The 12,913-nt window shown below is 38.3% G+C and overlaps 2 protein-coding genes across 10 annotated transcripts in view; one reads left to right on the top strand and one right to left on the bottom strand.

Moving 5' to 3' along the window:
• Nucleotides 1-12,913, bottom strand: part of LOC119868419 (melanoma-associated antigen B18-like) — a 273,155-nt gene that overhangs the window by 51,498 nt on the left and 208,744 nt on the right. The gene's annotated exons all lie outside the window — the stretch shown is intronic.
• LOC119868421 (proteasome maturation protein-like) overlaps nt 1-12,913 on the top strand; it is a 135,730-nt gene that overhangs the window by 48,838 nt on the left and 73,979 nt on the right. For 3 of the 7 annotated variants that reach the window (XR_005386202.1, XM_038587120.1, XM_038587118.1), the window contains exons 3-4: nt 9,113-9,180; nt 11,070-11,124. The gene's annotated coding sequence lies outside the window, so the exon portion shown is untranslated. Of the gene's footprint in view, nt 1-9,112; nt 9,181-9,291; nt 9,458-11,069; nt 11,125-12,913 lie in introns of those variants that run through there. The other 4 variants (XM_038587122.1, XM_038587119.1, XR_005386203.1 and 1 more) reach the window with 2 other exon arrangements.

Below are 12,913 nucleotides of genomic sequence, written 5' to 3'. Positions count from 1 at the left end.
GTGCCAGTACCACACTGTCTTGATGACCACAGCTTTGTAGTACAACCTGAAATCTGGCATTGTGATGCCCCCAGATATGGTTTTCTTTTTTAAAATTCCCCTGGCTATTCGGGGTCTTTTCTGATTCCACACAAATCTTAAAATAATTTGTTCTAACTCTCTGAAGAAAGTCCATGGTATTTTGATAGGGATTGCATTAAACGTGTATATTGCCCTGGGTAACATTGACATTTTCACAATATTAATTCTGCCAATCCATGAGCATGGAATATTTTTCCATCTCTTTGTGTCTTCCTCAATTTCTTTCAGAAGTGTTCTATAGTTTTGAGGGTATAAATCCTTTACATCTTTGGTGAGGTTTATTCTAGGTATCTTATGCTTTTGGGTGCAATTGTAAATGGGATTGACTCCTTCATTTCTCTTTCTTCAGTCTCATTGTTAGTGTATAGAAATGCCACTGACTTCTGGGCATTGATTTTGTATCCTGCCACGCTACCGAATTGCTGTATGAGTTCTAGCAATCTTGGGGTGGAGACTTTTGGGTTTTCTATGTAGAGTATCATGTCATCGGCGAAGAGAGAGAGTTTGACTTCTTCTTTGCCAATTTGAATGCCTTTAATGTCTTTTTGTTGTCTGATTGCTGAGGCTAGGACTTCCAGTACTATGTTGAATAGCAGTGGTGAGAGCGGACATCCCTGTCTTGTTCCTGATCTTAGGGGAAAGGCTCCCAGTGCTTCCCCATTGAGAATGATATTTGCTGTGGGCTTTTCATAGATGGCTTTTAAGATGTCGAGGAATGTTCCCTCTATCCCTACACTCTGAAGAGTTTTAATCAGGAATGGATGCTGTATTTTGTCAAATGCTTTCTCTGCATCCAATGCGAGGATCATATGGTTCTTGGTTTTTCTCTTGCTGATATGATGAATCACATTGATTGTTTTACGGGTGTTGAACCAGCCTTGTGTCCCAGGGATAAATCCTACTTGGTCATGGTGAATAATTTTCTTAATGTACTGTTGGATCCTATTGGCCAGTATCTTGTTGAGAATTTTTGCATCCATGTTCATCAGGGATATTGGTCTGTAATTCTCCTTTTTGGCGGGGTCTTTGTCTGGCTTTGGAATTAAGGTGATGCTGGCTTCATAGAACGAATTTGGAAGTACTCCATCTCTTTCTATCTTTCCAAACAGCTTTAGGAGAATAGGTATGATTTCTTCTTTAAACGTTTGATAAAATTCTCCTGGGAAGCCATCTGGCCCTGGACTCTTGTGTCTTGGGAGGTTTTTGATGACTGCTTCAATTTCCTCCCTGGTTATTGGCCTGTTCAGGTTTTCTATTTCTTCCTGTTCCAGTTTTGGTAGTTTGTGGCTTTCCAGGAATGCGTCCATTTCTTCTAGATTGCCTAATTTATTGGCGTATAGCTGTTCATAATATGTTTTTAAAATCGTTTGTATTTCCTTGGTGTTGGTAGTGATCTCTCCTTTCTCATTCATGATTTTATTAATTTGAGTCTTCTCTCTCTTCTTTTTAATAAGGCTGGCTAATGGTTTATCTATCTTATTAATTCTTTCAAAGAACCAACTCCTGGTTCTGTTGATCTGTTCCACAGTTCTTCTGGTCTCGATTTTGTTGAGTTCTGCTCGAATCTTTATTAACTCCCTTCTTCTCTTGGGTGTAGGATCTATTTGCTGTTTTTTCTCTAGCTCCTTTATGTGTAAGGTTAGCTTTTGTATTTGAGTTCTTTCCAGTTTTTGAATGGATGCTTGTATTGCGATGTATTTCCCCCTTAGGACTGCTTTTGCTGCATCCCAAAGATTTTGAACGGTTGTATCTTCATTCTCATTAGTTTCCATGAATCTTTTTAATTCTTCCTTAATTTCCTGGTTGACCCTTTTATCTTTTAGCAGGATGGTCCTTAACCTCCATGTGTTTGAGGTCCTTCCAAACTTCTTGTTGTGATTTAGTTCTAATTTCAAGGCATTATGGTCCGAGAATATGCAGGGGACAATCCCAATCTTTTGGTATCGGTTCAGACCCGATTTGTGACCCAATATGTGGTCTATTCTGGAGAAAGTTCCATGTGCGCTTGAGAAGAATGTGTATTCAGTTGAGTTTGGATGTAAAGTTCTGTAGATATCTGTGAAATCCATCTGGTCCAGTGTATCATTTAAAGCTCTCGTTTCTTTGGAGATGTTTTGCTTAGAAGACCTATCGAGTATAGAAAGAGCTAGATTGAAGTCACCAAGTATAAGTGTATTATTATCTAAGTATTTCTTCACTTTGGTTAATAATTGATTTATATATTTGGCAGCTCCCACATTCGGGGCATATATATTGAGGATTGTTAAGTCCTCTTGTTGAATAGATCCTTTAAGTATGATATAGTGTCCCTCTTCATCTCTCACTACAGTCTTTGGGGTAAATTTTAGTTTATCTGATATAAGGATGGCTACCCCTGCTTTCTTTTGAGGACCATTCGAATGGTAAATGGTTCTCCAACCTTTTATTTTCAGGCTGTAGGTGTCCTTCTGTCTAAAATGAGTCTCTTGTAGACAGCAAATAGATGGGTCCTGCTTTTTTATCCAGTCTGAAACCCTGCGCCTTTTGATGGGGTCATTAAGCCCGTTCACATTCAGAGTTACTATTGAGAGATATGAGTTTAGTGTCATCATGATATCTATTCAGTCTTTGTTTTTGTGGACTGTTCCACTGAACTTCTTCTTAAAGGGGAATTTTAAGAGGCCCCCTTAAAATTTCTTGCAGAGCTGGTTTGGAGGTCACATATTCTTTTAGTTGCTGCCTGTCTTGGAAGCTCTTTATCTCTCCTTCCATTTTGAATGAGAGCCTTGCTGGATAAAGTATTCTTGGTTGCATGTTCTTCTCATTTAGGACCCTGAATATATCCTGCCAGCCCTTTCTGGCCTGCCAGGTCTCTGTGGAGAGGTCTGCTGTTACCCTAATACTCCTCCCCATAAAAGTCAGGGATTTCTTGTCTCTTGCTGCTTTAAGGATCTTCTCCTTATCTTTGGAATTTGCAAGCTTCACAATTAAATGTCGAGGTGTTGAACGGTTTTTATTGATTTTAGGGGGGGATCTCTCTATTTCCTGGATCTGAATGCCTGTTTCCCTTCCCAGATTAGGAAAGTTTTCAGCTAGAATTTGTTCAAATACATATTCTGGCCCTCTGTCCCTTTTGGCGCCCTCGGGAACCCCAATTAAACGTAGGTTTTTCTTCCTCAGGCTGTCGTTTATTTCCCTTAATCTATCTTCATGGTCTTTTAATTGTTTGTCTCTTTTTTCCTCAGTTTCCCTCTTTGCTATCAACTTGTCTTCTAGGTCACTCACTCGTTCTTCCACCTCGTTAACCCTCGTCGTTAGGACTTCTAGTTTGGATTGCATCTCATTCAATTGATTTTTAATTTCTGCCTGATTAGCTCTAAATTCTGCAGTCATGAAGTCTCTTGAGTCCTTTATACTTTTTTCTAGAGCCACCAGTAGCTGTATAATAGTGCTTCTGAATTGGCTTTCTGACATTGAATTGTAATCCAGATTTTGTAACTCTGTGGGAGAGAGGACTGTTTCTGATTCTTTCTTTTGAGGTGAGGTTTTCCTTCTAGTCATTTTGCTCAGTGCAGAGTGGCCAAAAGCAAGTTGTATTGGGAAAAAGAGAAAAAGAGAGGAGAGAAAGAAGGAAAGAAAAGAGAAAGAGAAAAAAAAGGGAAGAAAAAAAGGAAAAAAAAAAGAAGAAAAAGAGAAAGAAAAAGAAAGGAGAAAAAAAAGGGGGTGGGGGAAGGAAACAAATCAAAAAGCAAAACAAAACAAAAAAAAAAAAAAAAAAAAAAGAACCACCGGGGAGTATCTTCTGATTCTGTATACTTTAAGTCCCTTGGCTTCTCCTGGAAGTTGTCCGTCTAGCTGGTGTTCTGGGGGAGGGGCCTGTTGTGCTGATTCTCAGGTGTTAGCAGTTGGGGGAGCTGCTGTGCCCCTGCCTGGTGCAGGGCTCAGTGGGGGTTGTTTACCCCCTGAGGCCGCAGGAGGAACAGCCCCAGTGGCGGGGCAGCTCTGGAAACCTGGATTCAGCTCCGGCAGGAACTCCGTCTGCAGGGCCTGGAGGCTCCGGGCGGGGCCGCTGATCTGCTCAGCTGGGGCAGGAGCGTCCTCGCTGTCCTGGGCCCTCCCGGTCTCTGCCTGTCCCGGGGGAGGCGGGATCCTGGGCTGTGTCCCGGCGCCCTGTGCTCCGGAGCCTGCGCTGTTGGATTCGCGCTCCCGGGCCGCAGCCCCCTCCGCGGAGCCGCCGCCCGAGCCCCTCCGAGCTGCTCCTGGAACCGCGCAGCCCCCTCCGCACGGAGCCTCTTCCTCTGCCCGAGCCCCTCCGAGCTGCTCCCGGGGCCGCGCAGCCCCCTCCGCGGAGCCGCCGCCCGAGCCCCTCCGAGCTGCTCCGGGTCCCGCCGGGTCCCGCCGTGCGCGCTACAGTCTTTTAGGGAGCTCGGCCTTGGGGTATGGCGCACTCTCCTGGGCGCGCAGTTGCTGTTACTGTCCCCGGGAGCCCGAGGGCATCCTCGCCCTCCTGGGTCCTGCTCCAACTCCCCGCGAGCCCCTTTCCCCCGGGAAGGTCGGTGCAGCTCCTGCGTCTCCGGGACGGGGCTCTCCTGTCCTGGGGACACTCGCCCCGGCCTCAGCCCGGCTCCTCGCGGGGCCCCTCCCCCTTGGAGGCCTTTGTTTCTTTATTTCTTTTTCCCCGTCTTCCTACCTTGATAGATGCGCGAACTCTTCTCACTGTAGCATTCCAGCTGGTCTCTCTTTAAATCTCAGGCCGAATTCATAGATTTTCAGGATAATTTGAAGGTTTTCTAGGTAGTTTGGTGGAGACAGGTGATTTGGAGACCCTACTCTTCCGCCATCTTGCTCCTCCCCCTTACCCCTTCAACCCTGAGTTTTTTAGAGAAAAATTATTTGTGACTCTATACTTTCTACAAAGAGATAAGAATTCATCATATGTTAACCTGTTAGCACACAAAAAATTTCTCTTTTGGTATATATGGGCTCAAGCATATATTACCAGAGCACCTTTCCTGACAAGTCTACTCCAGTGGTGAGAATGGAGACTCAGACTCAGGCATGAAATTTTGTTTTTCAAAGACAGCAAATAAGTCTGCTCAGGCTGCCATAAAAAAATCCCATAGCCTGACTGGCTTAAACAAAAGACATTTATTCCCTTATGGTTCTGGAAACTAGACCAGTTCAAGTTGTCAGCCTAGTTGGTTTCTGGTGGAAGCCTTCTTCCTGGTGAGCAGATCGCCACCTTCTTACTGTGCCCTCACATGACCTTTCCTTGGGGTAAGCATATGGGGAGAGAGTTCACCAGTGTCTCTTCTTATTAGGACACTATTCCTTTTGTGAGTGTGTGTGATTATTTTATTTTATTTATTTTTTATAAATTTATTTTTTTATTGGTGTTCAATTTGCCAACATATAGAATAACACCCAGTGCTCATCCCGTCAAGTGCCCACCTCAGTGCCCGTCACCCAGTCACCCCCACCCCCCGCCTACCTCCCCTTCCACCACCCCTAGTTCGTTTCCCAGAGTTAGGAGTCTCTCATGTTCTGTCTCCCTTCTTGATATTTCCCACTCATTTTTTCTCCTTTCCCCTTTATTCCCTTTCACTATTTTTTATATTCCCCAAATGAATGAGACCATATAATGTTTGTCCTTCTCTGATTGACTTATTTCACTCAGCATAATACCCTCCAGTTCCATCCACGTGGAAGCAAATGGTGGGTATTTGTCATTTCTAATGGCTGAGTAATATTAGGACACTATTCCTATAGAATCATGTCTCCATTTCAATGGCCTCACTTAACTTTAATTACTTCCATAGAGACCCCATCTTCAAATACAGTCACATTAGGGGTTAGGGCTTTAGAATACAAATTTGGGTGGAAAGACACAAGCATTCAGTCCATAACAGATAAGGAATGAACATTAAATCATTTAAACATAAATCTGATTAGGACTGCATATGTACAATTGAAATAAGTATCTGAAACCTCAAAATGGAAATGTACCAAGTAAAATAATAAATAGATTTAGATTCCATGCTATGCTAACAAAAACCCCAGACACAAAATAGGTTTAAATTTGAAGGGATCTATGCACTCTAATGTTTATTACAGCAATATTTATAACAGCCAAACTATGGAAGTAGCCCAAGTGTTCATCAATAAATGAATGGATAAAGAAAATATGGTGTGTGTGTGTATGTGTATATCAATTTATGTGTATACACACAAACACACACACACACACACATATATATAAACATATACATACCATGGAATATTATTCGGCCTACACAAAGAATGAAATCTTGCCATTTGCAGCAACATGGATGGAGCTAGAGAGTATCATGCTAAGTGAAATAAGCCAGTCAGAGAAAGACAAATACCTTATGATTTCAATTGTATGTGGAATTCAAGGGGAAAAAAAACAACAAAAGAAAAAAGAGAGAGAGAGATAACCAAAAAAGAGACTCTTAACTATAGTGACAAATGGATAGTTACTCAAGAAAAGGTGGGTGGGAGGATGAGTGAAATAGGTGAAGGGGATTAAGAGTACATTTATCCAGGGGCACGTGGATGGCTCAGGCAATTAAGCATCTGACTCTTGATTTTGGCTCAGGTCACAAAATCAGGGTTGTGGGATTGAGCCCTGCATTGGGTCTGCTTGGGATTCTCTCTCTCTCTCACTCTTCACCATATGTGCTCTCTCTCTCTCAAATAAATAAATCTTTTTTTAAAAAAAGAGTGCACATCGCAATGAGCACTGAGTAATGTATAGAATTGCTTAATCATTATATTGTACACCTGAAACCAATATAACACTGTATGTTAACTATACTGGAATTAAAATTTTAAAAATACATTTAAATGTCATAATTTTACATTCTTTTTCCAAATCCATAGTTACTGTTCTGACTTGACACTACTATATGTAATAATTTTTCTTTTAAACTTTTTCATGTTTTTCTGTAATCTTGTAACTCTTATTGTTTTAATATGCTAAAAGGTGATGATTTACTGTTTACATGATACAGGTACATTGTAATGCACTATAAGCATCTGACAATTACTAATGTTTGCCATTTTTACAACTTGTCTCATGTAACTCTAAATTCATTTACTAATAACATGAGAAATCTCTTCAATCAGCAATTTCATTGAATTGCATTAAACTCCCAAAGCATATGTGCTATCATTTTGGTTATTCAGCAGGCTTTCTGCCTGAAACTTCCTAGTACTTCTGCATACCCTAAGAAAAATGACAATTAGAGCTGAATACCCAAGAGTGCTAAAATAAGAGGATGCCATTTTTTCCTCAATTTTCAATGTAATTTTTCTCTATTTTTGGAATTTGTTAATAAGCATAACAGAGGATCAATACCAAATGATTTTTAAAAGCATATTAGGTTGGGATCCCTGGGTGGCGCAACGGTTTGGCGCCTGCCTTTGGCCCAGGGAGCGATCCTGGAAACCCAGGATCGAATCCCACGTCGGGCTCCCAGTGCGTGGAGCCTGCTTCTCCCTCTGCCTATGTCTCTGCCTCTCTCTCTCTTTCTCTCTCTCTCTCTCTGTGACTATCATAAATAAATTAAAAAATTAAAAAAAAATAAAAGCATATTAGGTTTAAAAAGCATACTTTTATTAGAGTTTAAAATATAAAAAAAAGAGTTTAAAAATATAAAATAGTAATCTATACCATAGAAAATAATCTACAATTTAACTTATTACTGAATTCTCTTTTCATTTTCCTCTTTATATTGGAGCAAAATATACAAAACCAATACAATTATCACAAATTTTAAGTCAGATTTCAAAATGAGACTGTATTACTTGTTTTTTAAATTTAAGATTGGTCAGCTAATCCGTTTTATTTAGTTCCATTTCAATTTTTTTTCCAAAACTGCTGTAGTGTGCAAAGGATAAACATTATTTTATAAAATGCCATAAGGCAAATTATTTATGTCTATATTTCTGAGATCAATTATTAAAAGGCAAAAAGTATACCTCACCATGTCACATACAAAATGGCACTTAGGAAAATAGAAGACTGAAAAAAAGACCACATTTACTATAAATAAGATTGTATGGGTAATATTGAAAAGTTTAGATGTAAACATTCTATATGAAAGGATAATTAGAAATCAGTATCTGTTTTCTGACTACAGCTTGAAACGTGTTTCAAAGAGAACTTTAAGAAAGATATATGCAAATATATACTATACATACATGGATATATAAATATCCATATATGTTCTAAGTTTTATAAATATATGTATTTTATGCTATAGTAAATTAGAACTAGAAAAGTCATATGCTTAGCTTTACCTTTCATTCATATAATTCTCTTAAGACAACCTTGACTCTTAAACCCACTTCCATCCAGAACTCTCTTTAATCTCATGGTTCCAAGTCCCAATCACTCTTAGGCCTTAGAGAGCTCTATTGTATTTTTCTGTGGCTAGTAAATAAACTAAGAGCATGGAAATTTCTGCAGAACTTTTAAAAACCAGCCTTGAAAGTAATGTCTTTCACTTCTGTCCATGTTTCACTGGCCAGAACACAACCATATGGTCCCACATAACTGCCAAGGGCCAAAGAAATGTTTGCGTTTCAAAAGAAGAGAAATAACACGGATATTGGTGAGAAACAATATCCTCTGCCACAATATTTTTAAAAATGTTTTCTAGCACAGGATGTATCACAAAACTGGATTTTGTTACGTCCCTTAGGAACACACTAAGACAAACAATGGTTTTTACTTAAACAACTTTAATCTTATCAAACACATAGCTAGACTTCGTGCCAATCCTTTCATAAACTTAACCCTGAGTACATCTTTGTCCTAAATCTCTCCCACTGAAAATAGAGAAAAAGTCCTCTACCACTGTCTATCCATGGGCCTTCTTTACAATAATAATGCAGGATTTCCTCTGATAAACTGTACCATGCATTTATAGTGCTTTTTATTTTTATTATTTTGGACTAATGGTTGGTTATTCACTGTGGAAATGACTGTTTTTGATGGTTTGTTACTCTGAATTTTATCTAACAGCAAACATGTAACTATCTTGATGATGCGTAGGCCATGTGCTCAAAGCATGAAGTAACAGAAGATGAAAGGTAAGTGATATTTATCCTTTAACAGAATTTGTGTGGAAGAAGGGGTGCAGAAATGGTCAGTGATGATGTCACAATGGCTCTGAGATGTGGAATTCACATTTCTGGCTCAGGGCTTAGTTTCCATATGAAAAACAGACCCCTTTTACTTGTGTGTGCTTGCATTCTGTGTCTGAAGTCAGGGGTCAGCACTCTGCCTGTGTTTTTGTAAATAAAGTGTAGAGTTGTGCCCATTTGTTTATGTACCGTCCGTGGCCGATTTCGAGCTAAAATGGCAGAGGTGAGTTGGTGCAAAAGATTGTATGTGGTCCAGAGAGCTGAAAATACCTACTATCTGGACTGGCCATTAAACATTTGCCCACCCCTGCTTCAAACCCATGAGGAGAGAACATTAAGTTTCCTTTTACAGTTGCTTAGTTTCCGTTTTCAACCCACAGAAAACAAAGTAAAAGCTATTAAAATCCAACTCTAACACCTGGTTAACAATGCTGGTTGTTTAGCTTCAAAAAGGTTCAAACTGAAATTAAATTAAGGAACACTGGGAAACCTTATTGAACAACAGTTCTTTGTAATGATTTCCTGCCGTGGAGGCCAGTTTTGAATGCATTTTATAGTTGTCTTTCCTTTATAAATATATGAACACAAAGACAAATTGTCTCTAAAATCACAGCTTTTAGTCTCAGATATTTCATATCACAGTGATATAAGTTTTAATGTTTGTAGATAGTTTGAAAAACAGGCATAAAGGGGCTGTAAAATGTGGCATAAATCTTACAGCTACCTGGGGCATGTTTTAAATAGTAGGCCTGTAAGGAGTTGCTTAAAGAAGGTTTTGTATCCTCAAAACTATTTTTGCAATAAATAATGCATCACACATTCAAATCTAAATGGAGCATACTGAGGTGCCTAATTTCCATTTTAATCATAAGTATTAAAATTGCATATAAGATTTTATTATTTTAATAATATCTAAAACAAAATATAATGGTATAAACCATTCTTATCAAATGACTATCTGAAAAGACAGATTAGTCCCATTAAGGGCAAATATGCTCTAGTTACTAGGACCATTAAAAAGTAGGAAATTATTCTTCATTATCTGAGGTCTTCCCTCAGATAACAGTCTAACTGTTAAAAACTAAAATACAAGATCATAAATGATGATTGCCAATTTCAGTTTCAAAATTACAATGGACTGTTTTTATTTCACTCAGAGATCACATGATTTCATACTGTGCTACCAATCTACACCAGGATGTGACTTTCTTTCTATTTAGGCTGGGGTTCTCCCATGATGTGTTCCAGTGATCTAGTGATGAAAACAGTAGACCCAGTCTCTTACACCTGTAATAACCAAGAATTAAAAATAGATACTAAACTGGTCTTCGTAAGTAAGAGTTGATGAAGAGCTAAATGCTACAGAGGGGGTGCCAAATCTAGGTTTATGAGATAGAGTTTTCAACTTTTATAAAACTTTCTGTAGCAATTTCTCTGACCCTTCATAGTCACACTAATGATTAAAATGAATGATGATAGGACACCTGGGTGGCTCAATCGGGTAAGCACCTGCCTTCAGCTCAGGTCATAATCCCAGGGTCCTGGGTTTGAGTCCCTTGTCAGCCTCCTTGTTCAGTGGAGAGTCTTTTTCTCCCTCTGCCTGCCATTCCTCCTGCTTGTGTTCTCTCTCTCTCTTATAAATAAATAAATAAATAAATAAATAAATAAATAAATAAACAAATAAATATTTTTAAAAATAATAAAATGAATGATGATGCAAAGAAAAACTTAAATGAGTGTATGACTTTTAATTACATTGTATTTTTCAAATTTGCCTTAAAATGCTGTACTTTATAGTGACTTTTTTTTTTTTTTATTTTAATATGTATTCTCAGAGAGTTCAGACACCTTGAGGAATGGCCACACAGTAAAAAAGAGATGCCATCAGAGGTCAGTCTTGACTTAAACTACAAAATAGATGATTTGCTCTCAAAGATCCTGCTGCTTATCTTATAATCACTTTGCTATTTGAAGTCTCCCCCAGCTGTTTATTAGCTTTGTGCAGCAGCCCTGATTTCCTAGGCAGCATTTCTAAAAATATTTTTCAAGACCAACCACCAGAGACTCAATAGAGATGCTTGTTACATTATACAGATTCCTTGGCCAATTTTCAGTTTTACTGGATGAAATGTTGAGGGAGGTAAGCCTGGGAATCAGTCCAAAATTAATCATAGAAAGTAGGCTAATGGCAGACAATGTCATAATGTGTTATCCCTCTGAATTAGACATTGGAATTTTAAGAGAGTTCTTTATAAGAAAATTACTTAAATTGGAGAAGAGTGCTAAATTGGAAGGATTTCAGGTGAATTGGAAAGATTATATAGATATGTAGGAGTTTGTGTTTTTTTACACTTCTCTACTTATGGTGCAAAGTTGGCATCTGGAGGACTCATGCTCACTCCAGCTATACATGTAATTTTGATTTATTCAGCTTAGATATCACTACATGGGTTGCCTAATAGAAACTACTAAAAAAAAACTGTCCTATTAGGTAGACAATGGCATGTTTGCCTACAAATGTTGGTAAATATTACAAATTTTTCCATTTTTAGGAAAAGCATGGATGTTAGGTAAACAATAGTTCTTACCAAGTCAGAGCAGATAGATACCTGAATAACTGGTTTAAATACTTTATGTGTTTGGAAACATGGGTCCTGTGACTTTGGATATGGTTTTTCCTTATGTAATTCTTACTGTCAACAAGTATATCTCTATAAGCAAAATCTTCCTTTTTTTTTTTAGTATTTAAATCACCTAGAAGTATAAGAAGTCAGTTACTGACTGTTGCTGAAAGTATATTTTTGTTTGAAACTGTACTTTAAAAAAAACCACTTACAGACCAACTGGTGAATACATATAAAACCTGAAACTTAGACCAACATATTTTATGAGGATTCAGAAACAAAAGAAAAGGGATCTTTATAATTGTCCTTATAAAAATAAGAAAAAAATCCTGCAGTCAACAAGAAAAAGGGGAATTAGAATTGGAATGTTCTTTAGGCAAGCTAGAAAAACACTGAATGAAACAACCATACACCAACAAACTAGACAACCTAGAAGAAATGGAAAAATTCTCAGAAACCTACAACCTGTCAAGATAAGAAGAAAGAGATAATCTGAACAGACCAATTACCAGTAAGGAGATTTAATCAGTAATCAAAAAAATCTCCCTACCAAGAAAAGCCCAGGACCACATGACTTCAACGGTGAATTTTACCAAACATTTAAGGAAGAATTAATGCCACTCTTTCTCAAACTCTTCCAAAAACTGAAGAGTAGGTAACACTCCCAAACTCATTTTATGTGGCCAGCATTACCTTGATACCAAAGCCAGAAAAGGACACTACAAGAAAAGGGAACTATAGGCGAAAATCCCAGATGAATATAGATGCAAAAATTCTCAATAAAATACTAGCAAAGTGAGTTCAATAGCACATTAAAAAAGATCATTCACCATGAACAACTGGGATTTGTCCCTGGGATGCAGGGATAGTTCAACACATACAAATCAATAAATGTAATACATCACATTAATAGCATTTTTAAAACCACATTATCTCAATAGATGCAGAAAAAGCATTTAACAAAATTCAACATCAGTTCATGATAAAAACTCCTAACAAATTAGATATAGAAGGAACATACCTCAGTATAATAAAGGCCTCTATGACAAGCCCAC

Source organism: Canis lupus, chromosome X (assembly GCF_011100685.1).
Source record: "Canis lupus familiaris isolate Mischka breed German Shepherd chromosome X, alternate assembly UU_Cfam_GSD_1.0, whole genome shotgun sequence".
NCBI lineage: Eukaryota > Metazoa > Chordata > Mammalia > Carnivora > Canidae > Canis > Canis lupus.
This window is presented reverse-complemented; position numbering and strand designations above follow the sequence as displayed.